Source organism: Ranitomeya variabilis, chromosome 6 (assembly GCF_051348905.1).
Source record: "Ranitomeya variabilis isolate aRanVar5 chromosome 6, aRanVar5.hap1, whole genome shotgun sequence".
In the NCBI taxonomy this organism is placed as follows: Eukaryota; Metazoa; Chordata; class Amphibia; order Anura; family Dendrobatidae; genus Ranitomeya; species Ranitomeya variabilis.
This window is the reverse complement of record NC_135237.1, coordinates 211,701,072-211,726,333: the sequence shown is the minus strand read 5'-3', so window position 1 is coordinate 211,726,333 and position 25,262 is coordinate 211,701,072. Positions and strand designations below refer to the sequence as shown.

Here is a 25,262-nt window from a genome sequence, read left to right as displayed (position 1 = left end):
GGGACTGTTGACTGTGCGTACAGCACTTCTGGACGGCAACTGGTGGTGTTGGAGCCCAGGGACAGGTGGAGGAGGAGGAGGAGGTAGGAGGAGGTAGGAGGGATTGCCACACACACAGCAGGGGAACAGCTGACGTTACTGAACCCCAATAACAGAGGAGGGACTGTTGACTGTGCGTACAGCACTTCTGGACGGCAACTGGCGGTGTTGGAGCCCAGGGACAGGTGGAGGAGGAGGTAGGAGGAGGTAGGAGGGATTGCCACACACACAGCTGGGGAACAGCTGACGTTACTGAACCCCAATAACAGAGGAGGGACTGTTGACTGTGCGTACAGCACTTCTGGACGGCAACTGGCGGTGTTGGAGCCCAGGGACAGGTGGAGGAGGAGGAGGTAGGAGGGATTGCCACACACACAGCAGGGGAACAGCTGACGTTACTGAACCCCAATAACAGAGGAGGGACTGTTGACTGTGCGTACAGCACTTCTGGACGGCAACTGGCTGTGTTGGAGCCCAGGGACAGGTGGAGGAGGAGGAGGTAGGAGGAGGCAGGAGGGATTGCCACACACACAGCTGGGGAACAGCTGACGTTACTGAACCCCAATAACAGAGGAGGGACTGTTAACTGTGCGTACAGCACTTCTGGACGGCAACTAGCGGTGTTGGAGCCCAGGGACTGCAGGAGGAGGAGGTGGAGGAGGCAGGAGGGATTGCCACACACACAGCTGGGGAACAGCTGACGTTACTGAACCCCAATAACAGAGGAGGGACTGTAGACTGTGCGTACAGCACTTCTGGACGGCAACTGGCGGTGTTGGAGCCCAGGGACAGGTGGAGGAGGAGGTAGGAGGAGGTAGGAGGGATTGCCACACACACAGCAGGGGAACAGCTGACGTTACTGAACCCCAATAACAGAGGAGGGACTGTTGACTGTGCGTACAGCACTTCTGGACAGCAACTGGCGGTGTTGGAGCCCAGGGACAGGTGGAGGAGGAGGAGGTAGGAGGAGGTAGGAGGGATTGCCACACACACAGCTGGGGAACAGCTGACGTTAATGAACCCCAATAACAGAGGAGCGACTGTTGGGACTGTGCGGACAGCACTTCTGGACGGCAACTAGCGGTGTTGGAGCCCAGGGACAGGTGGAAAAGCAGAGGAACACAATGTAGGCCGAAGCCTGAGAAAGTCGAAAGGGAACCTTTAACCCCCCCCAAGGCGTTTGTAGCTGAAAGAGCCAGCTTGTGCAGCACAAAAGATGCAAAAGGAAAAGGTGGCTCTTTTCATCACGCTCCTTGCAAACACAGAACTAAACACTTATAAAATGTGTCCCCTGAAACCGTGAAACCGTCCCGGAGGTGGGACTTTCCTTCGTAATATGACGCAGCACAGCCATCATTCCTACCCCCCCGGCGCCGCGCCCCGGCTCCTCAGCGTTGTTTGATTCCGTCCCGGAGCCTGCGCTGTTATGTTATCCCTTGGCCAGGCACACTTAGCGCTGCCCATCTTCTGACATCATTTGGTGTCAGGCTGGCTGCGCCTGTGCGGCCGCGCTGGCCGAGAGCCCGCCTCTAAACCAAAATAGCTACCTTTTCCTTGTGGCTCTTTCAGTAACAAACGCCTTGGGGGGGGGGGACAGATTCCCTTACATTTCAGTTGTTGTGTCAGCGTGGCGGTCGCATGACACATTGCCGGCTACACAGCTGGGGATCAGCTGACGTTACTGAAACCCAATAACACTGGGTCGTATGTTTTGACTGTCCAGACGGCACTTCTGAGCCTCAACTGGCGGTGTTGGAGCCCAGGAATTTAAGTTCAGGTGGTAGAAAGATGAACACAACAGGAGACCTGGATAACGTATACAGTGACCTAATTATTTAATCAGGAGGAGGAGTGGCAAATTCCTGCGAGATCCAGGCCTTGTTCATTTTCAGGAAAGTAAGCCGGTCAACGTTATCGGAGGATAGTCGCATGCGACGGTCAGTTAGTACACCACCTGCAGCACTAAAGACACGTTCCGATAATACACTGGCCGCAGGGCAAGACAGCACCTCCAATGCATACTGGCTTAGCTCTGGCCATGTATCCAGCTTTGAGACCCAAAACTTGAAAGGGGAAGAGCCGTCTGGGAGTACAGCAAGAGGGCAAGACATGTAGTCTGTCACCATCTGACTGAACCGTTGCCTCCTGCTGACTGGAGCCGTCTGTGATGGTGTAGACTTTTGTGGGGGGCACAGAAAACTGTGCCACAGTTGGGCCATACTGGTCTTGCCTTGGGCAGAGGCACTGCTTCTGCTCCCTCTTTGTGCAGAGCCTCCACCACTGCCTGGACGCACTGAGCTGCTTTGGAATGCACTAGCAGCACTTCTCTCAGTTGGAATGGAGAAGATGATGGAATTGACCAGTGTGTCTTGGTACTCCCGCATTTTTCGCTCCCGGTTCAACGGTGTGATGAGGCTTTCTACGTTGTCCCGGTAGCGAGGATCGAGGAGGGTGAACACCCAATAATCAGACATGTTGAGAATGTGGGCGATGCGGCGGTCGTTTCTCAGGCACTGCAGCATGTAATCCACCATGTGCTGCAGACTGCCAACTGCCCAAGAAACGCTGTCCCCTGCTGGAGGCGTGATCTCTGCCTGCTCATCATCACCCCACCCTCGCTGTACACACTGAGTACTGGACAATTCGGTAACTCCCTCCTCTGGTCGGATGTCTTCCTCCTCCATTGACTCCTCCTCATCCTCCTCACAAACTGTCCCCTGCCTACGCGTTTGTGAGGAACCACGTGGCGCTGACTGTCCAGAAGATGATGGAAATGGTGAATCCTCATCCTCCACCTCTTCCACAACATCATCCCTTAGCGCTTGCAGTGATTTTTCAAGCAGGCAGATAAGGGGGACAGTCATGCTGACTAGTGCATCATCTGCACTCGCCATCCGCGTGGAATAATCAAAGGGACGCAAAACCTGGCAGACGTCATTCATAGTGGCCCACTCTGTGGTTGTGAAGTCTGTACGGCGCTGACTGCGACTTCTTTGCGCCTGAAGCAGCTGGTACTCCATTACAGCTTGCTGCTGCTCACACAACCGCTCCAACATATGTAACGTGGAATTCCACCTGGTAGGTAGGTCACATATGATGCGATGTTCCGGCAGGCGGTGTCGGCGCTGCAGAGCCGCAATGCGCGCTTTTGCCGTGCTGGAACGCCGCAAGTGAGCACACTCTAGGCGGACCTTGTGCAGCAGTGCATCAAGATCCGGATAGTCCCTCAAAAAGCTCTGCACGACCAAATTGAGCACATGTGCCAGACATGGGATGTGAGTGAGGTTGCCGAGGCCCAGAGCTGCCACCAGATTTCGGCCATTATCACACACTACCATGCCTGGCTGGAGATTCGCTGACACAAACCACACATCGCTCTCCTGCTTGATGGCATTCCAGAGCTCCTGCGCTGTGTGGCTACGATTCCCCAAAAAAATTAATTTCAAGACGGCCTGTTGACGTTTGGCCACGGCTGTGCTCATGTCGGTCGTAACAGGTACACGTTCATCACGGGTCCATGTGGAGGTGGACTGTGACGGCTCCTGCAGCGATGATTCTGAGGAACTGGTGTAAGAGGAGGAGTCAATGCGTACAGAATGGATTCCTGCAATCCTTGGAGTGGGCAGGACACGTCCTGCGCCACTCGCACGGTCTGTACCCGGCTCAACAACATTAACCCAATGGGCAGTGAGGGAAAGGTATCGCCCCTGTCCATGTTGACTGGTCCACGCATCGGTGGTGAGGTGGACCTTGCTACTGACGGCGTTCAGTAGCGCGTGTTTTATGTGTCCCTCCACATGCTTGTGCAGGGCAGGGACGGCTTGCCTGCTGAAGTAAAAGCGGCTGGGCACATTGTACTGTGGGACTGCCAATGACATCAAGTCACGGAAGCTGTCAGTCTCCACCAGCCTGAATGACAGCATTTCCAGTGAAAGAAGTTTGGCAATGCCTGCAGTCAGAGCCTGTGCTCGTGGGTGGTTTGACGAGAAAGGCCGCCTTTTCTCCCATGCCTGTACTACCGATGGCTGTAGACTGGGCTGGGAGTGTGTGGATGACTGGGAAAGTGGTGCTGCAGGTGGAATTACAGCGGGTCTCTGGACAACAGGGCCAGAGGTTCTTCCACGGCGATCCTGGGAGGAAGCCGAACCAGCTGCGTGTGAGCTAGAGGAAGAGGCAACACGAGCTGAAGAGGTGGTAGCTGCCGCTGTTGGTTGGCCTAGCTCTTCAGTGTGTTTTTCTAACTCCGCCGGGTGCCTGTTGCGCACATGTTTCCACATGTTGGAGGTATTGAGGTTGCTGACATTTCGACCTCTTTTGACTTTTTGATGACACACCTTGCATCTGACATAGCAAATGTCATCTGCAACTGTGTCAAAAAAGGACCAGGCACTGCAAGTCTTGGGAGCGCCCATTTTGGCTTTTGGAAGAGACATGCTCCTAACGGGTGCCAAAGCGGAGGCTGCAGGATCCGCAGTCTTCCCCCTTCCTCTCCCTCTTTGGGCCGTATGGGGAATCTCTTCCTCAGAGCTGCTCCCACCACCTTCCTGTCCCTCACGCCAAGATGGGTCAAGGACCTCATCATCTACACTACCCTCTGCCCCCAACTGCTCCTCCTGGGTAGTCTCAGCAGCAGAGCACGCACCAGTAAGTGGCACCTGAGTGTCATCATCAGCTGATGCGGCCTGCGATGTGGTGACCGGAGCCACTGGCCCACCCGCCTCTTCAGAGGAAGAGAGAAAAAGCTGTTGGGCATCACTGCACCCTGCCTCTTCTTCCATTTCTCCAATGCTGCTTGGCTGGCCCCCTGTTTCCAAGCCAAGAGATTCAGAGAACAGAAGTAGAGACGGCTCCTGTCCTGGGCTCTCTGTCTGCCTGGGCAATTTGGCAGGTGGTGAAGAGACAGATGGCTGCTCTCCAGTGCTCTGTGTCTGAGAGGATGTGGCACTAATTGAAGTTGATGCATTAGCTGCCATCCATCCGACAACGGCTTCAATTTGTTCTTCACGCAGCAGCGGTGTACGGCGCTCTGACACAAAGCTGCGCATGAACGACTGTTGCCTGGTGAATGTGGGTGCTGATGAGTCACCGGTGCCCGCAGCAGGCACAGAATCCCCACGTCCCCTCCCTGCTCCGCGCCCACGCCCATGCCCACGTGCCTTACTCACTGCCTTCTTCATCTTGGTTGACTGATAAAGATAAGCAGAAAAGTACTAACGGCTTTGTGTGCTTATTCCTGAGCAACTCCTCCTAACAGGTATAAGAAACACTAATTTTCTAAAGTGTGGACTAGACTTTAATATGAGCTAATGTGGCCTACACAAATGTAACGTGGTGTAACTGGTGTGTTTGGTGAACTTTATTATTTATTTATTTTTTGGGGGCTGAACTGACAACGGATAGAGCTGCAGTCACACGGAGACCGTGCAGACAGATGTAAACGGCGCTGCAAGGCCCAAAAACCCTCCTCTACGTTATCCTATGTAGTGTTTTTCCACAAGTTAGCTGGAGACGGGTGGAAAGACACTAATAGGAATTTTTTGAAAAAATGTGCAGCAGCCTGCACTACTTAAAACAAAATGAAAATTGATTTGGCGGTATGACGCAGTGAACAACCCTGAGCTGGAGACAACCAGGCTATGGCTGCTCACAGACTACAGGGCGAGCTGCAGTCACACGGAGACCGTGCAGACAGCCGTAAACGGCGCTGCAAGGCCCAAAAACACTCCTCTACGTTATCCTATGTAGTGTTTTTCCACACATTAGCTGGAGACGGGTGGAAAGACACTAATAGGAATTTTTTGAAAAAATGTGCAGCAGCCTGCACTACTTAAAACAAAATGAAAATTGATTTGGCGGTATGACGCAGTGAACAACCCTGAGCTGTAGACAACCAGGCTACGGCTGCTCACAGACTACAGGGCGAGCTGGAGTCACACGGAGACCGTGCAGACAGCCGTAAACGGCGCTGCAAGGCCCAAAAACCCTCCTCTACGTTATCCTATGTAGTGTTTTTCCACAAATTAGCTGGAGACGGGTGGAAAGACACTAATAGGATTTTTTTGAATAAATTAGCAGCAGACTACACTACTTGAAAAAAAAAAAAAAAAATGAGGCAATGAACCACCCTCCCTGAACTGAATACAACCAGCTATGGATGGCCTATGTGGCTGCACTCAGACTAGAGAGTGGGCTGCACTCACACACACACACACACAGACCTTGCAGATTGCTGTGAAAACAGCACTACAAGGCAAAAGCAAGGTGAATAGTAGGTGAACACAGCGGTTGCTAAATTAGCCTTTGGAAAGCACAAAGAAGCAAATCGCTATCTCTAAACTGTCCCTCAGTCAGCAAACAGCGTCCTGTCACTAACTGAATTCACAGCAGAGTGATCGCAAAATGGCGCCAGCGACTTTTAAACTGCATCATGACATCATTTCAGCAGCCAATCACAGCCTTGCCAGTAGTTTCATGCCCTCCATGCTAAACAGGATGTGCCCACACTTGGAATCATTCTCATTGGCTGAATTTCTGCATTTTGAATCTTGGAACTTCCGATTCCGGTATCCGATATGCGGCAAGTATCGGAATCCCGGTATCGGAATTCCGATACCCCAAGTATCGGCCGATACCCGATACTTGCGGTATCGGAATGCTCAACACTACTCATCAGATAAAAGCACAGATTTCCACTGGTCTAATGTCCATTCCTTGTGTTCTTAATCCAAAACGAGTCTCTTCTGCTTGTTACCTGTCCTTTGTAGCGGTTTCCTAGCAGCCATTTTACCATGAAGGCCTGCTGCACAAAGTCTCCTCTTAACAGATGTGTAGAGATGTGTCTGCTGCTAGAACTCTGTGTGGCATTGACCTGGACTCTAATCTGAGCTGCTGTTAACCTGCGATTTCTGAGGCTGGTGACTCGGATAAACTTATCCTCCTGGTCTTCGTTTCCTGGGGCGGTCCTCATGTGAGCCAGTTTCTTTGTAGCACTTGATGGTTTTTGCCACTGCACTTGGGGACACTTTCAAATTTTGCCCAATTTTTCGGACTGATTGACCTTCATTTCTTAAAGTAATGATGGCCACTCGTTTTTCTTTACTTAGCTGCTTTTTTCTTGCCATAATACAAATTCTAACAGTCTATTCAGTAGGACTATCAGCTGTGTATCCACCAGACTTCTGCTCAACACAACTGATGGTCCCAATCCCATTAATATGGCAAGAAATCCCACTTATTAAACCTGACAGGGCACACGTGTGAATTCAAAACCATTCCCGGTGACTACCTCTTGAAGATCATCAAGAGAATGCCAATAGTGTGCAAAACAGTCATCAATGCAAAAGGTGGCTACTTTGAAGAACCTAGAATATAAGACATAATTTCAGTTGTTTCACACTTTTTTGTTAAGTATATAATTCCACATGTGTTAATTCGTAGTTTTGATGCCTTCAGTGTGAATGTACAATTTTCATAGTCATGAAAATACAGAAAAATCTTTAAATGAGAAGGTGTGTCGAAACTTTTGGTCTGTACTGTATCTCGGCCGTAAAAAACGGACCATATTTTTATACGTTATGTGACGCCGGCCTAAGGCTAGGTTCACATTGCGTTAATGTGTGCACGCTAACGGACAGCGTTGCACGGCGAAAATGTCGCAATTAACGCCGTGCAACGGGTCCGTTAGCGTGCCCATTGACAGCAATGTGAAGTTTCCCTCTAGCGCATCGCAAGCGCGTGCCTTTTTTCGGCTCGCGCTAGCGATGTGCCGTTCTTTTGTAGCGCGCCTCGGACGTTGCTTGCAGCGTCCGCGGCGCGCCCGAGGTCCGTTCCCCGCTCTCGCAGATGGGGGATCTGCGAGAGCGGGGACATTAACGCGACCCCTAACGCGGCCCCTAAAAAAACATTGCGTTAGCGCAATCCGCAAGCGCTAGCGCTAAACGGATTGCCCTAACGCAATGTGAACCTAGCCTCAACACTGAATGAATTGGGATGTTTTGAAAATGTTTTCATTTTTTATAACTTCCTTATTATGTCTAGCAATCCAGTGCTTTCCATAATTCCACAACTTCCCCTTCTTGGTGTTTCAATTTCAATGCTGAAACGTGTATTTGAATTAATTTATTACAGATCAGCATAAATTTAAGTTTTTCATTTTTCCCATATCTTTTTATGCTAACAAATAATAAAAATGTAAAGAAACAAAGGTGACAAAATTATAACCAAATGATGCAATGAAATCGTGTGAGGGCCCTAAATATAATTTTTTATTTTTTTCCAGGTAGAAATAAACAAAAAATATTGTAGCAATTAGGCACATAAATTTTTATAGTAATATATAACTATATCTGCATAATTTGACTAGAAGCAGTTTCGCATACTTATATTCTCTATAGAATTATGCAGTATATATGTTTGTATATTTATATATATATTTATAGGATTTTTTTACATGTTTTATACAAATGTCTGTTTTTATTTATATTCTTTTTTTATGAAAACAAGTGAGGTATCTTGAGAGCTGTGTGCATTGCTTTATAATAATTTTCTGAGAGTCTTAAAAGAAGCAAACTCTGAGGTCTCATTTTATTTTAGGGATCTGAATCTGAAGTATGAATTATCTTTAACCACTTCCCGACTTTTGACGCCACGTAGGCGTCATGAAAGTCGGTGCCAATCCGACCTGTGACTCCTATGTGGCGTCATGGAATGATCGCGTCCCTGCAGATCGGGTGAAAGGGTTAACTCCAATTTCACCCGATCTGCAGGGACAGGGGGAGTGGTACTTCAGCCCAGGGGGGGTGGCTTCACCCCCCCGTGGCTACGATCGCTCTGATTGGCTGTTGAAAGTGAAACAGCCAATCAGAGTGATTTGTAATATTTCACTATGAAAACTGGTGAAATATTACAATCCAGCCATGGCCGATGCTGCAATATCATCGGCCATGGCTGGAAACACTGGTCTGCACCCCCCCACCACCACCGATCGCCTCCCCAGTCCTCCGATCTGTCCCGTAGTCCCCTCCGTCGTCCTGTCCACTCCCCCGTCCTCCCTTTCTGCTCCCCCCGTGCTCCGATCCCACCCCCCCTGCTCCGATCACCCCCCCGTGCTCCGACCCCCCCCCTCATATTTACTGAGCTTCCCGGTGTCCGTCCGTCTTCTCCACGGGTGCTGCCATCTTCCAAAATGGCGGGCGCATGTGCAGTGCGCCAGTCGAATCTGCCGGCCGGCAGATTCGTTCCAGCTACATTTTGATCACTGCGATAAAACCTATCACAGTGATCAAAATAAAAAAATAGTAAATGACCCCCCCTTTATCACCCCTATACGTAGGGACAATAATAAAATAAAGAAAATATATTTTTTTTCCACTAGGGTTAGAACTAGGGGTAGGGTTAGGGGTATGGTTAGGGGTAGGGTTAGGGTTAGAACTAGGGTTAGCATTAGAATTAGGCTATGTGCACACGGTGCGGATTTGGCTGTGGATCCGCAGCGGATTGGCCGCTGCGGATTCGTAGCAGTGTTCCATCAGGTTTACAGTACCATCCGCTGTGCCCATGGTGCGGAAAATACCGCGCGGAAATTCGTTGTATTTTCCGCAGCATGTTAATTCTTTGTGCGGATTCCGTAGCGTTTTACACCTGTTCCTCAATAGGAATCCGCAGGTGAAATCTGCATAAAAAACACTGGAAATCCATGGTAAATCCGCAGGTAAAACGCAGTGCCTTTTACTTGCGGATTTTTAAAAAATGGTGCAGAAAAATCTCACACGAATCCGCAACGTGGGCACATAGCCTTAGGGTTGGAATTAGAGTTAGGGTTGGAATTAGGGCTAGGGTTGGAAATAGGGTTAAGAATAGGCTTGTCGTTAGGGTTATGGTTAGGGGTGTGTTGGGGTTAAAGTTGTGGTTAGGGTTGGGGTTAGGATTAGGGTTGGGATTAAGGTTAGGGTTGGGATTAGGGTTGTGGTTAGGAGTGTGTTGGGGTTAGGGTTGGGATTAGGGTTAGGGGTGTGTTGGGGTTAGTGTTGGAGTTAGAATTGAGGGGTTTCCACTGTTTAGGCACATCAGGGGTCTCCAAACGCAACATGGCGCCACCATTGGTTCCAGCCAATCTTGCGTTCAAAAAGTCAAATGGCGCTCCCTCCCTTACGAGCCCTGACGTGCGCCCAAACAGTGGTTTACCCCCACATATGGGGTACCAGCATACTCAGGACAAACTGGTTAACAACTATTGGGGTCCAATTTCTCCTGTTACCCTTGTGAAAATAAAAAATTGCTTGCTAATACATAATTTTTGAGGAAAGAAAAATTATTTTTTATTTTCACAGCTCTGCGTTATAAACTTCTGTGAAGCACTTGGGGGTTCAAAGTGCTCAACACACATCTAGATAAGTTCCTTGGGGGGTCTAGTTTCCAAAATGGGGTCACTTTTGGGGGGTTTCTACTGTTTAGGCATATCAGGGGCTCTGCAAACGTAACATGATGCCTGCAGACCATTCCATCAAAGTCTGCATTCCAAAACATCACTACTTCCCTTCCGAGCCCCGGCATGTGCCCAAACAGTGGTTTAACCCCACATATGGGGTATGAGCATACTCAGGAGAAACTGGACAACAACTCTTGGGGTCAAATTTCTCCTGTTACCCTTGGGAAAATTAAAAAATTCTGGTCTAAAAAAATATTTTTGAGGAAAGAAAACACATTTATTATTTTCACCGCTCTGCATTATAAACTTCTGTGAAGCACTTGGGGGTTCAAAGTGCTCACCACACATCTAGATAAGTTCCTTTGGGGGTCTAGTTTCCAAAATGGGGTCACTTGTGGGGAGTTTCTACTGTTTAGGCACATCAGGGGCTCTGCAACCGCAACGTGATGCCCGCAGAGCATTCCATCAAAGTCTGCATTTCAAAACGTCACTACTTCTCTTCCGAACCCCAACGTGTCCCCAAACAGTGGTTTACCCCCACATATGGGGTATCAGCATACTCAGGAAAAACTGGACAACAACTTTTGGTGTCCAATTTTTCCGGTTACCCTTGGCAAAATAAAAAACTGTGGGCTAAAAAATCATTTTTGAGAAAAGAAAAATTATTTTTTATTTTCATGGCTCTGCGTTATAAACTTCTGTGAAGCACTTGGGGGTTCAAAGTGCTCACCACACATCTAGATTAGTTCCTTGGGAGGTCTAGTTTCCAAAATGGGGTCATTTGTGGGGGAGCTCCAATGTTTAGGCACACAGGGGCTCTCCAAATGTGACATGGTGTCCGCTAATGATTGGAGCTAATTTTCCATTCAAAAAGCAAAATGGCGTACCTTCCCTTCCGAGCCCTGCCGTCCGCCCAATCAGTGGTTTACCCCCACATATGGAGTATCATCGTACTCAGGACAAACTGGAAAACAACATTTGGGGTCCAATTTCTCCTGTTACCCTTGGGAAAATAAAAAATTCCGGGCTAAAAATCATTTTTGAGGAAAGAAAAATTATTTTTTTATTTTCATGGCTCTGCGTTATAAACTTCTGTGAAGCACCTGGGGGTTTAAAGTGCTCACTATGCATCTAAATAAGTTCCTTGGGGGGTCTAGTTTCCAAAATGGGGTCACTTGTAGGGGAGCTCTAATGTTTAGGCACACAGGGGCTCTCCAAACGCAACATGGTGTCCGCTAACGATTGGAGCTAATTTTCCATTCAAAAAGTCAATTGGCACGCCTTCCCTTCAGAGCCTTGCCGTGCACCCAAACAATGGTTTGCCCCCACATATGAGGTATCGGCGTACTCAGGAGAAATTGCCTACCAAATTTTAGGATCCATTTTATCCTGTTGCCCATGTGAAAATGAAAAAATTGAGGCTAAAATAATTTTTGTGTGAAAAAAAAAGTACTTTTTCATTTTTACGGATCAATTTGTGAAGCACCTGAGGGTTTAAAGTGCTCACTATGCTTCTAGATAAGTTCCTTGGGGGGTCTAGTTTCCAAAATGGGGTCACTTGTGGGGGAGCTCCAATGTTTAGGCACACGATGGCTCTCCAAACGCGAAATGGTGTCCGCTGAAGATTGGAGCCAATTTTTCATTCAAAAACTCAAATGGCGCTCCTTCCCTTCTGAGCCCTGCCGTGCACCCAAACAGTGGTTTATCCCCACATATGAGGTATCAGCGTACTCAGGACAAGTTGGACAACAACTTTCGTGGTCCAGTTTCTCCTTTTACTCTTGGGAAAATAAAAAAAATTGTTGCTAAAACATCATTTTTGTGACTAAAAAGTTAAATGTTCATTTTTTCCTTCCATGTTGCTTCTGCTGCTGGGAAACACCTGAAGGGTTAATAAACTTCTTGAATGTGGTTTTGAGCACCTTGAGGGGTGCAGTTTTTAGAATGGTGTCACTTTTGGGTATTTTCAGCCATATAGAACCCTCAAACTGACTTCAAATGTGAGGTGGTCCCTAAAAAAAATGGTTTTGTAAATTTTGTTGTAAAAATGAGAAATCACTGGTCAAATTTTAACCCTTGTAACTTCCTAGCAAAAAAAAATTTTGTTTCCAAAATTGTGCTGATGTAAAGTAGACATGTTGGAAATGTTATTTATTAACTATTTTGTGTCACATATCTCTCTGGTTTAACAGAATAAAAATTAAAAATGTGAAAATTGCAAAATTTTCAAAATTTTCGCCAAATTTCCGTTTTTTTAACAAATAAACTCAGAAATTATCGACCTAAATTTACCTCTATCATGAAGCCCTATATGTCTCGAAAAAACAATCTCAGAACCGCTAGGATCCGTTGAAGCAACACTGGTCAGAATTGCAAAAAACGGCCAGGTCATTAAGGTCAAAATAGGCTGGGTCATGAAGGGGTTAAGGGTCTGAGAATGGGATGTTAATCAATTTTATTGCTTAAGTTTGGGGAACTGGTCAAAGGTCTGAACCTAAGTTTAGGAAGCAAAGGTAATTTTGAGGTCTCATTTGTACAGTTCTCTACATTTTGTAGTAGCTGTGCCTGGTACTGTAGAGTGTATTTCACTTTATTCACTTGAATGTATAAAACTCTGCCAGGTAATAAACCAGTTGATTAGTGGAAGTGATGAGAGTCGTATTAATCCACCTTAAACCTTAGGCCGAGGTCACACTAGCGTAGAATATGGACAAATGTTATGCAAGAAAACATTGCACAGCACTCGGACCAGCGTTAATTTATGTTGCAGATCACATCTGTGATTATTTTCTCATTCCGAATCGGCTTGTGAGAAGAATTGCAGCATGCAATATAAGTCTATGGGTGCGAGTGACAACGCACATCACTCGGATATCATCCGAGTGCAGTACGAAATACGCTGACCCCGGAAATGGTGGAGATGGAATTACTTTCTCCGCCTCTTCTGCAGATGTGCTCTGATCCTCTCTGTGCGAGAGGCTCAGTGCACAGTAGCATGACACTCAGCTCCTGCTCGCAGCAGAGTCTTTAGCATATTGCCTCCGATGCGCTCGCATTGGATGCCATATGCATGTGACTCCGGCCTTAGAAAAAGTATGTCCCAGAAGGGGTGGGGGTGTACAACGCGTGCATAGGTATGTCAAATTGCTACATAACCACTTAAATGCCACTGTGAATCTCTGACAGCCATATTTAAGTGACACATTCCTTGCTCTTTGGAACCCCCTTTCCATGATGCTATCATGGATGCTTGTGGATTTCCATGGAAGCCAGGGTACATATAATGGCACCTTTTGCTGCCATTTTCGTGCTCCTATGAAGTCCAGCCACAGGTTGAGCTTCATAACAGAGTCTAAATGAGTGATATGTTCAGTACTTTAATACTAAAGAATTACATTATATTTAGTATAACCAAACAAACAATGCCTATTTAAATCTTCTAGTTAGACCAAAAACAAGTGAATAGTAATGAAAAGTTTAACATTTAAATAAAAAATAAAATATAAGAATTACCTCATTTTCTCCATCCAAAGTAAATAAAAAAAGCAAAATTTATATTGCCACCTCTGTAAAATTCCATTCAATAAAAATCTAAAATGATTTAACATGTAACGCAGAAAAAAATAAAACAATGATTTTGTAAAAAAAAAATTTCGTCTCCACACCACAGATAAAAAGTGCAAAGCAAAGCCTTCAAAATATTGCATGCACTCAAAATAGTATCAATAAAAACTACAGATCAGTTAAAACATGCTGCCATACAGCTCCATTAACGGAAAGTTATGAAGTAAAGGTCAAAATTCTGAATATTTTTTAATCCACCACAATAATAAAAATTATGTTTAGTATCACATAATCTTACTTGCCTGAAGATACATGTTGACATGTCATTGTAACCACACAATGAATGCTGTAAAAATTAAACCCCAAAACATGGCACAATTGTATTCTTTCACCATTTCACTTTGCTTGAATTTTTTTCACTATATTGATGGAAAATTTTAAAAAAATATGCATCTTGGAAGAAAAAGACAAAAAAAAAAGCGCAAACCTGAAAATTGCCATTGACATTACGGGGTTAATTTTGAAGAACGTAATCATAGGTATAAACTATTTTTGAGAGTTTATTAATCATATTGGGGGAGGAAGGTATGATCAAAGGACTGTATTTGTATGTCTACATCTGGGGCCTAAATTCTGCTGGTTTAATGCCCTTTCTGATCAATGATGTATGATGCCCATCAGCATCTAGCAGTTACAGGTCACACACATAGGGATGGCACAGAAGAAAAAAAATCGGTAAGGAAAAAATCATGTCTTGTGCCAAAAACTGAGTACTTGTATTGATGAGCATCTGGCTGGTATGTAAAATGCATTTGGAGGTAGGTGAAATTAACTGGAACAGAGGTAGGGAGATTTGGCGATTTGGTTCAGAGGATGGTATAAAGGTAGTAAAAATTTTTTTTTAACAGTTTGATCACAGCAAATGTGAGTTACCACTCACCAATTTCTAGACTTGCAATTGGCTGGTCAAAATTGAGTGGGAAATTGTAGTGATTGCTGATGAGATGATGCAAAGCTCCCAGGGTGTTATGTGAAGCTTTCATGTTATCAGGATACGACAATCCTCTTTACTTGACACCATGTTAAAAGACATGGTGACTAGGGTTGAGCGAAACGGATCGGTCATTTTCATAAGTCGCCAACTTTTTGAAAAGTCGGGTTTCATGAAACCCGACCCGATCCCTGTGTGGGGTCGGCCACGCGGTACGCGACTTTCACGCCAAAGTCGCGTTTCAATGACGCTAAAAGCGCCATTTCTCAGCCAATGAAGGTGGACGCAGAGTGTGGGCAGCGTGATGACATAGATCTCAGTCCCCACCATCTTAGAGAAGGGCATTGCAGTGATTGGCTTGTTTTCTGCGGCATCACAGGGGCTATAAAGGGGCGTTCCCGCCGACCGCCATCTTACTGCTGCTGATCAGAGCGTAGGGAGAGGTGCCGCTTCGTCAGAAGCAGGGATAGTGTTAGGCAGGGTACATTCACCCCCAAACCGCTTGTGCTGTAGCGATTTCCACTGTCCAACACCACCTTTTGTTTGCAGGGACAGTGGAAGCTACATTTTTTTTCCTCAGCGCTGTAGCTCATTGGGCTGCCATAGAAGGCTCCCTGATAGCTGCGTTGCTGTGTGTGTACGCCGCTGTGCAAACCAACTGCTTTTTTCAAAGCACAAATCCTGTTGTTCCTTCCTTTCTGCACAGCTATCTTGTTTGTTTGTCCACACTTTTGGGTTTTTTTGTGCAGCTGTCCACTGCTTGTTATTGCTGCCTGCCATACCTTGCTGAGATTACTGCAGGGAGATAGTAATTGTAGGACAGTCCCTTTTTTTTTTTTTTTTTTTTAATTCTCCCTGAAAAAAAAAAAATTGTGGGAGATTAAGATTGGCATTTCTGCTTGAGTGCCGGTCCAGTGTGTGCCATCTGTCTCAAATTATTGGGGCACAGAAAACCTAGTGTGTCATACTGGGAATTTTTTTTTTTTTTTTTAAATCTCCCTGAAAACAAAAAAAAAATAGTGGGAGATTAAGATTGGCATTTCTGCTTGAGTGCCGGTCCAGTGTGTGCCATCTGTCTCAAATTATTGGGGCACAGAAAACCTAGTGTGTCATACTGGTAATTTTTTATTTTTATTTTAAATTCTCCCTGAAAACAAAAAAAATAGTGGGAGATTAAGATTGGCATTTCTGCTTGAGTGCCGGTCCTGTTATGAACTGGTGGTTTAGGAGCAACATGGGACGTGCTCTGGAGGAGGTGGTACCTTTACTGACCGCAGACCCTGAACTTAACACAACAACTAGAAGTAGCCGTGGGATGTTCCTGTCACTCCCTAGACACCTCGTCACAGCCGGAGGACTAAATACCCCTACAGATAGAAACAGGAAAGCTATCTTGCCTCAGAGAAAATCCCCAAAGGATAGACAGCCCCCCACAAATATTGACTGTGAGTGGAGAGGGAAATGATATACACAGAATGAAACCAGGATGTAGCAAAGGAGCCCACTTCTAGCTAGATAGATAGAACAGGACAGAATACTGTGCAGTCAGTATAAAAATACTAGAAAAATCCACCACAGAGTTTACAAAAATCTCCACCACCTGACTAAAGGTGTGGAGGATGAATCTGCTTCTCCAGAGCTTCCAGCTTAACTGAATAAATCCATACTGACAAGCTGGACTAGAAAAAACATAGAATGTACTGAACTATTAAGTCCACAACATATGGACTGCAAAGAACCAAGCCAGGACTTATCTTTGATGATCTGGTCAGAATAGCAGAGAAATCCAAGCAGAGATGTGAATCCCACCAGGAACATTGACAACTGGCACTAACTGAAGGACAGAGCCAGGCTAAATAGCCAAGCCCGAATAGAAAATCAGTGGAAGCAGCTGCAGACTGCTAAATCCAAGGAGCAGCCGTACCACTTATAACCACCGGAGGGAGCCCAAGAACAGAACTCACAATAGTGCCACTTACAGCCACCGGAGGGAGCCCAAGAGCGGAATTCACAACAGTACCCCCCCTTCAGGAGGGATCACCGAACCCTCACCAGAGCCTCCAGGCCGATCAGGACGAGCCAAGTGAAAAGCACGAACCAAATCGGCGGCATGGACATCGGAGGCAACAACCCAAGAATTATCCTCCTGGCCATAACCCTTCCACTTGACAAGATACTGAAGCCTCCGCCTTGAAAAACGAGAATCCAAAATTTTCTCAACCACATATTCCAACTCCCCCTCAACCAACACCGGGGCAGGAGGATCAACAGAGGGAACAACGGGCACCACATATCTCCGCAACAAAGATCTATGGAAAACATTATGGATGGCAAAAGAGGCTGGAAGGGCCAAACGAAAAGACACCGGATTGATAATCTCAGAAATCTTATAAGGACCAATAAATCGAGGCTTGAACCTAGGGGAAGAAACCTTCATAGGAACATGACGAGAAGATAACCAGACTAAATCCCCAACCCGAAGCCGGGGACCAACACACCGACGGCGGTTAGCAAAACGTTGAGCCTTTTCCTGAGACAACGTCAAATTGTCCACTACATGAGTCCAAACCTGCTGTAACCTGTCCACCACAGAATTCACACCAGGACAATCAGAAGGCTCAACCTGCCCTGAAGAAAAACGAGGATGAAAATCAAAATTACAAAAGAAAGGCGAAACCAAAGTAGCCGAACTAGCCCGATTATTAAGGGCAAACTCGGCCAACGGCAAGAAAGCCACCCAATCATCCTGATCAGCAGACACAAAGCATCTCAAATAGGTTTACAAGGTCTGATTAGTTCGCTCAGTTTGGCCATTTGTCTGAGGATGAAACGCCAAAGAAAAAGACAAATCAATGCCCATCCTAGCACAAAAGGACCGCCAAAACCTAGAAACAAACTGTGAACCTCTGTCAGACACAATATTCTCCGGAATGCCATGCAAACGAACCACATGCTGAAAAAACAACGGAACCAAATCAGAGGAGGAAGGCAATTTAGGCAAAGGTACCAAATGGACCATCTTAGAAAACCGATCACAAACCACCCAGATAACAGACATCTTCTGGGAAACAGGAAGATCTGAAATAAAATCCATGGAAATATGCGTCCAAGGCCTCTCAGGGACCGGCAAAGGCAAAAGCAACCCACTAGCGCGGGAACAGCAAGGCTTGGCCCGCGCACAAGTCCCACAGGACTGCACAAAAGAACGCACATCCCGCGACAAGGAAGGCCACCAAAAGGACCTAGCAACCAAATCTCTGGTACCAAAAATCCCAGGATGACCAGCCAACACAGAACAGTGAACCTCAGAAATTACCTTACTAGTCAATCTATCAGGAACAAACAGTTTCCCCACTGGACAACGGTCCGGTTTATCAGCCTGAAATTCCTGAAGCACCCGCCGTAAATCAGGGGAGATGGCAGAAAGAATCTCCCCCTCCTTGAGAATGCCAACCGGCTCCAGGACTCCCGGAGAATCAGGCAAAAAACTCCTAGAGAGGGCATCAGCCTTAACATTCTTAGATCCCGGAAGATACGAGACCACAAAATCAAAACGGGATAAAAACAGGGACCATCGAGCCTGTCTAGGATTCAACCGCTTGGCAGACTCGAGGTAAATCAGATTCTTATGATCGTTCAAGACCACAACGCGGTGCTTGGCTCCCTCAAGCCAATGTCGCCACTCCTCAAATGCCCACTTCATAGCCAACAACTCCCGATTGCCGACATCATAATTGCGCTCCGCAGGTGATAACTTTCTGGAAAAGAAGGCACACGGTTTCATTGAAGAACCATCAGAATTCCTCTGAGACAAAACGGCCCCTGCCCCAATCTCAGAAGCGTCAACCTCAACCTGAAAAGGAAGAGAAACATCCGGCTGACGCAACACAGGGGCAGAAGTAAATCGGTGTTTAAGCTCCTGAAAGGCCTCAACAGCCACAGAGGACCAATTCGTCACATCAGCGCCTTTCTTCGTCAAATCGATCAGGGGCTTAACCACACTACAAAAGTTGGCAATGAAACGGCGATAAAAATTAGCAAAGCCCAAAAATTTCTGAAGGCTCTTCACAGATGTGGGTTGAATCCAATCATGAATGGCTTGGACCTTAACAGGATCCATTTCTATAGACGAGGGAGAAAAAATGAAACCCAAAAAAGAAACCTTCTGAACTCCAAATAGGCATTTAGACCCCTTCACAAATAAAGCATTATCACGAAGGATCTGAAATACCATCCTGACCTGCTTCACATGAGACTCCCAATCATCGGAAAAAATCAAAATATCATCCAAATATACAATCATGAATTTATCAAGATAATTGTGAAAAATATCATGCATGAAGGACTGAAATACAGATGGAGCATTAGAAGGCCCGAAAGGCATCACCAGGTATTCAAAATGGCCTTCGGGCGTATTAAATGCAGTTTTCCATTCGTCACCCTGTTTAATACGAACAAGATTATACGCCCTTTCGAAGGTCAATCTTAGTAAACCAACTAGCCCCCTTAATCCTAGCAAACAAATCCGAAAGCAAAGGCAAAGGGTATTGAAATTTGACTGTGAGCTTATTAAGAAGGCGATAATCAATACAGGGTCTCAAGGAGCCATCCTTCTTGGCAACAAAAAAGAATCCCGCTCCCAATGGTGACGAAGATGGCCAAATATGCCCTTTCTCCAAAGACTCCTTAACATAACTCCGCATGGCGGCATGTTCTGGCACAGACAGATTGAAAAGTCGGCCCTTAGGGAACTTACAGCCAGGAATCAAGTTAATAGCACAATCACAGTCCCTATGTGGAGGAAGGGAACTGGACTTGGGCTCATCAAATACATCCTGGAAATCCAACAAAAACTCAGGAACTTCTGAAGAGGGGGAAGAGGAAATTGACATCAAAGGAACGTCACTATGAACCCCTTGACAACCCCAACTAGTCACAGACATAGATTTCCAATTGAGCACCAGATTATGTACCTGTAACCATGGAAAACCCAGTACAACAACATCATGCAAATTATGCATCACCAGAAAATGGCAATCTTCCTGATGTGCTGGAGCCATGCACTTGGTCAGCTGTGTCCAATACTGAGGTTTAGGGTTGAGCGAAACGGATCGTTCATTTTCATAAGTCGCCGACTTTTGGCAAAGTCGGCGTCTCATGAAACCGAGCCGATCCCTGTGTGGGGTCTGCCATGCGGTACGCGACTTTCGCGCCAAAGTCGCGTTTCAATGATGCTAAAAGCGCCATTTCTCAGCCAAAGAAGGTGGACGCAGAGTGTGGGCAGCGTGATGACATAGATCTCAGTCCCCACCATCTTAGAGAAGGGCATTGCAGTGATTGGCTTGCTTTCTGCGGCGTCACAGGGGCTATAAAGGGGCGTTCCCGCCGACCGCCATCTTACTGCTGCTGATCTGAGCGTAGGGAGAGGTTGCTGCAGCTTCTTCGGAAGCAGGGATAGTGATAGGCAGGGTACATAAAGCTACAAACCGCTTGTGCTGTAGCGATTTCCACTGTCCAACACCACCTTTTGATTGCAGGGACAGTGGAGGCTACATTTTTTTTTCCTCAGCGCTGTAGCTCATTGGGCTGCACTAGAAGGCTCCTTGACCCTGATAGCTGCGTTGCTGTGCCTGTGTGTACGCCGCTGTGCAAACCAACTGCTTTTTTCAAAGCACAAATCCTGTTTTTCTTCCTTTCTGCACAGCTATCTTGTGTGTTTGTCCACACTTTTGTGTGCAGCAGTCCTTTTTATAGCTGCCTGCCATACTTTTCTGAGATAACTGCAGGGAGATAAATATTGGCAAGTCTGCCTCCATGCCATTGCTGTGTGTGGTATCTGTCTCTCATTGTGTGGCACCGAAAACACTGTGTAATACTTGGCCTTTTTTTTGGGGGGGGGGGTACATTCTCCCTTTTCCAAAAAAAAAAATTAGTGGGAGATAAATATTGGCAAGTCTGCCTCTGTGCCATTGCTGTGTGTGGTATCTGTCCCTCATTGTGTGCCACCGGAAAGACTGTGTAATACTTGGCCAATTTTTTTTTTTTTGCTAAATTCTCCCTTTTCCAAAAAAAAAAAATTAGTGGGAGATAAATATTGGCAAGTCTGCCTCCGTGCCATTGTTGTGTGTGGCATCTGTCTGTCATTGTGTGGCACCGAAAACACTGTGTAATACTTGGCCATTTTTTTTTGGGGGGGGGTACATTCTCCCTTTTCCAAAAAAAAAATTAGTGGGAGATAAATATTGGCAAGTCTGCCACCGTGCCATTGCTGTGTGTGGCATCTGTCTCTCATTGTGTGGCACCGAAAACACTGTGTAATATTTGGCCATTTTTTTTTTGGGGGGGTACATTCTCCCTTTTCCCCAAAAAAAATTAGTGGGAGATAAATATTGGCAAGTCTGCCTCCGTGCCATTGCTGTGTGTGGTATCTGTCTCTCATTGTGTGGCACCGAAAACACTGTGTAATACTTGGCCTTTTTTTTGGGGGGGGGTACATTCTCCCTTTTCCAAAAAAAAAAATTAGTGGGAGATAAGTATTGGCAAGTCTGCCTCCGTGACATTGCTGTGTGTGGCATCTGTCTGTCATTGTGTGGCACCGAAAACACTGTGTAATACTTGGCCATTTTTTTTTTGCTAAATTCTCCCTTTTCCCAAAAAAAAATTAGTGGGAGATAAATATTGGCAAGTCTGCCTCCGTGCCATTGCTGTGTGTGGCATCTGTCTCTCATTGTGTGGCACCGAAAACACTGTGTAATACTTGGCCATTTTTTTTTTTTTTTTGCTAAATTCTCCCTTTTCCAAAAAAAAAATTACTGGGAGATAAGTATTGGCAAGTCTGCCTCCGTGCCATTGCTGTGTGTGGCATCTGTCTGTCATTGTGTGGCACCGAAAACACTGTAATACTTGGCCATTTTTTTTCTTTTTTTGGGTACATTCTCCCTTTTCCAAAAAAAAAAATTAGTGGGAGATAAGTATTGGCAAGTCTGCCTCCGTGCCATTGCTGTGTGTGGCATCTGTCTCTCATTGTGTGGCACCGAAAACACTGTGTAATACTTGGCCATTTTTTTTTTTTTTTGCTAAATTCTCCCTTTTCCAAAAAAAAAATTAGTGGGAGATAAGTATTGGCAAGTCTGCCTCCGTGCCATTGCTGTGTGTGGCATATGTCTGTCATTGTGTGGCACCGAAAACACTGTAATACTTGGCCATTTTTTTTTTTTTAGGGTAAATTCTCCCAGAAAAAAAAAAAATAGTGGGAGATTAAGATTGGCATTTCTGCTTGAGTGGTGGTCCTGTGTGTGCCATCTGTCTCAAATTTTTGGGGCACAGAAAACCTAGTGTGTAACATTGGGCCTGATTTTCCTTTCAGTGTCAGGCACCTATAAAGGTATATATAAATCCTACAGAAGTTTGAGTTCACCTGATAAGTTGTTTTACAGTAACAAATAGCGTTACTTTGGTTACGTTTTGCAAACAATGAGGAAGTCTAGTGGAAGAGGTCGTGGCCGTGGGCGGTCATTGTCAGCTGGTAATGATGGTAGTGGTGGTGGAGCATCAGGTGGTCGTGGTAAAAGCAGTACAGCACCTAAGTCTCGAGTTGTTGAGCCAGGTTCGTTGTCTGGCTACACACGGCCTCGAACGCTCTCTTTTCTGGGAGTAGGAAAACCACTTTTGAAGCCGGAGCAGGAGGAACAAGTATTGGTTTTCATTGCTGACTCTGCCTCTAACTCTTTCGCCTCCTCCTCGGAAAGTGCCAAATGTCAGAGCAGTGCATCGTCAGTGAGTGCTCCCGGTCAGGAACAAGTCGCTTCCTTGTGTCCTTCACTAAAAACAACAGTGAAGGATGCGTCAGTCGACACAACAGGTTACTCCATGGTGCTCTTTACACATACCGTTCCTGGGTTACACAGTGAAACAGTTAACAGGCTATGCCCATTAGAAGTTGAATCGGACATGGAGTGCACAGATGCACAGCCACAGCCAGATTACTATGCTGTTCCTTTGACTCAGACCAGAACATTGCCCTCGCAGTGTACTGAGGCAGAATCAAAACCAGCGGAGACTATGGTGCTCCGTCACGAACGCAATACCACCGGCTTACACGGTGACACAGACGAAGTTGCACATGACATAGAAGAGGAGGTCATAGATGACCCAGTTGTGGACCCCGATTGGTGACCATTGGGGGAACAGGGTGCAGGTGGCAGTAGTTCTGAAGCTGAGGAGGAGAAGCCGCAGCAGGCATCAACATCACAACAGGTTCCATCTACCGGGCCCGTATCTGGCCAAAAACACGTGGCAAAACCTAAACCAGTTGGAGGACAGCGTGGCCATCTGGTTAAAGAAGCTCAGTCTGCAATGCCTGAAAAGGTATCCGATAGTAGAAAGAGTGCAGTCTGGCATTTTTTTAAACAACATCCAAATGATCAGCGCAAAGTCATCTGTCAAAAATGTTCAACTACCTTAAGCAGAGGGCAGAATCTTAAAAGTCTAAATACAAGTTGCATGCATAGACATTTATCCACCATGCATTTGCAAGCCTGGACTAACTACGAAACGTCCCTAAAGGTTGCAGCACCCTCGGCCAATGAAGCTAGTCAGCAACGCTACATCCCTTCCCTCCCTGTAAGCCGACCATTTCCCACACCACCTGCAGTATCTGTGCAGCTTTCGTCGCCAGGCCAAAGCAGTCAGGGAATCACCAGGTTAGTAGTAGGAAACACTGCATGTAGGGCACCGGCAAGAATACCATCTCCAACCCTCTCTCACTCACCCATGTCCACCGGCACCACCGCTAGTTCCACGATCTCCAGCTCTCCAGTCCAGCTCACCCTACATGAGACTCTTGTTAGGAAAAGGAAGTACTCATCCTCGCATCCGCGTGCACAGGGTTTGAACGCCCACATTGCTAGACTAATCTCATTAGAGATGATGCCCTACCGGTTAGTTGAAAGCGAAGCTTTCAAAGCGCTGATGGACTATGCTGTACCACGCTACGAGCTACCCAGTCGGCACTTCTTTTCTAGAAAAGCCATCCCAGCCCTCCAACAGCATGTTAAAGACCGCATCGTCCATGCACTCAGGCAGTCTGTGACTACAAAGGTGCACCTGACAACAGATGCATGGACCAGTAGGCATGGCCAGGGACGCTACGTGTCCATCACGGCACACTGGGTGAATGTGGTGGATGCAGGCTCCACAGGGGACAGCAATATTGGGACAGTTCTGCCTAGCCCACAGTCAAGGAAAGAGTTGGCTGTAGGCGTTCGCCCCCCCTCCTCCTCTTCCTCTTCGTCCTGCAGAAGCGAGAGCTCGTCCACAGACTGCAGTCACACATCCACTCCATCCGCAGCTGCCACTGTTGCACACCAGGTGTGCCATTATGGGACAGCTAGTGGCAAGCGTCAGCAGGCTGTATTGGCAATGAAGTGTTTGGGCGACAACAGACACACCGCGGAAGTTCTGTCCGAGTTCTTGCAGAAAGAAACTCAGTCATGGCTGGGCACTGTACATCTTGAGGCAGGCAAGGTAGTGAGTGATAACGGAAGGAATTTCATGGCTGCCATATCCCTTTCCCAACTGAAACACATTCCTTGCCTGGCTCACACCTTAAACCTGGTGGTGCAGTGCTTTCTGAAAAGTTATCCAGGGTTACCCGACCTGCTCCTCAAAGTGCGCAGACTTTGCTCGCATATCCGCCGTTCGCCTGTACACTCCAGCCGTATGCAGAACTATCAGCGTTCTTTGAACCTTCCTCAGCATCGCCTAATCATCGACGTTGCAACAAGGTGGAACTCCACACTGCACATGCTTCAGAGAGTGTGCGAACAGAGGCGTGCTGTTATGTATTTGTGGGAGGATACACGGGCAGGCAGTTGGATGGCAGACATGGAGTTGTCAGGTGTGCAGTGGTCGAAGCTACAAGACCTGTGTCAAGTCCTTCAGTGTTTTGAGGAATGCACACGGCTGGTTAGTGCAGACAACGCAATAATAAGCATGAGCATTCCCCTAATGCGTCTGCTGATGCAAAGTTTGTCGCACATAAAGGAGCAGGCGTCTGCAGCCGAGGAAGAGGAAAGCCTTGATGACAGTCAGCCATTGTCTGGTCAGGGCCGTGTAGAGGACGCGGTAGCGGGCGAAGAGGAAGAGGAGGACGAGGAGGATGATGAGTACTTTTTTTACTGAGGAAGCTTCTCCTGGGCCAACAGAAATGAGTGGCGTTGCAAGGCCGGGTTCTGTTTTTGT

General features: G+C 46.7%; 1 protein-coding gene across 3 annotated transcripts in view; it reads right to left on the bottom strand.

Annotated features, from left to right (window-relative positions):
- The window catches only part of VWC2 (von Willebrand factor C domain containing 2), a 1,827,208-nt gene that overhangs the window by 996,075 nt on the left and 805,871 nt on the right, over positions 1–25,262 (bottom strand). The window lies entirely within an intron of this gene.